The sequence below is a fragment of the Schistocerca nitens genome, chromosome 1 (assembly GCF_023898315.1).
Source record: "Schistocerca nitens isolate TAMUIC-IGC-003100 chromosome 1, iqSchNite1.1, whole genome shotgun sequence".
NCBI classification, from domain to species: domain Eukaryota; kingdom Metazoa; phylum Arthropoda; class Insecta; order Orthoptera; family Acrididae; genus Schistocerca; species Schistocerca nitens.
In genome coordinates, this window is record NC_064614.1 from 1,110,257,514 (window position 1) to 1,110,258,877 (window position 1,364).

The window sequence follows — 1,364 nt, forward strand, 5'->3', positions numbered from 1 at the left end:
CGTCTTTTTCGAAATAAATGCTGATTCCTACAGAGTAGATTTCCAGTCTCCAGAAAAGTCATTACACTCGAACATAATACGTGTTCCAAAATTCTACAACTGATCGACGTTAGAGATATAGGTCTATAGTTCTGCACATCTGTTCGACGTCCCTTCTTGAAAAGGGCGTGAGAGTATTTCAGCGGTATCTGACATCTAGCCATGACAGCTACTACAATGGCCAGGATTGTGGTTTAAGTGTGTCATGTTAGGTGCAATTCAATACATTGCAGTGGACTCTGTCTTGCAGAGATATTTGGTGCTGTTGTTGTTGTTTGTATCCTATCACAAAGTTGGCCCTTCCTCTTCCTCCAAAATGTAGCAGAGAGAATCATCTTAGGGATTATATAATACTTTAAAAAACCAACCGCGACGTTAAATTTCGGATTGATAGCCATTTCCAACATCTAGCCATGACAGCTATTACTACTACGGATTGTATTGTGGTTTAAATGTATAGTGTCTAGGGCTTCTCAATACATTGCAGTGGACTCTGTCTTACAGTGGTATTTGCTGTTGTCTTTATCCTGTCACTCAACAAATCCTTCCATCTCCTCCTCCTCCGAATGTAGCAGAGAGAACCGGTTTCGGAAGTCTATAGTGCTTTAAAAATCCTATCGCGATGTCAGATTCCCGATTGATAGCGACCTCTGACATCTAGCCATGACAATTTATTACTATGGATTGGATCGCAGTTTAAGTGTGTCGTGTTTCATGTTTCTCAATACAGTACAGTGGACTGCGATGTACTGATGTGTCTTGCAGAAGTATTTGTTGTTGTTGCTGTCTCTATCCTATCACATACTAGGCCCTTCCTGTTCCTTCCTAATGTAGCGGGCAGATTAGATTAGATTAGATTAGTACTTGTTCCACAGATCATGAATACGACACTTCGTAATGATGTGGTACGTGTCCGGTTAATAAAAGGTGTCTATAAAAAATATTACATTACACAAAATATTACATGACACTTAATATTTTTAATTTTTTTTTGTGGGGTTTGGGGAAATTACCCACTTATTATATCCAAAAATTCATCTAATGAGTAGAAGGAGTTGCCATTAAGAAATTCTTTTAATTTTCTTTTAAATGCTATATGGCTATATGTCAGACTTTTGATGCTATTAGGTAAGTGACCAAAGACTTCCGTGGCAGCAAAATTTACCCCCTTCTGAGCCAAAGCTAGATTTAACCTTGAGTAGTGAAGATCATCCTTTCTCCTAGTGTTGTAGCCATGTACACTGCAATTACTTTTGAATTCGTTCGGATTGTTAATAACAAATTTCATAAGTGAATAAATATATTGTGAGGCTACAGTGAAGATC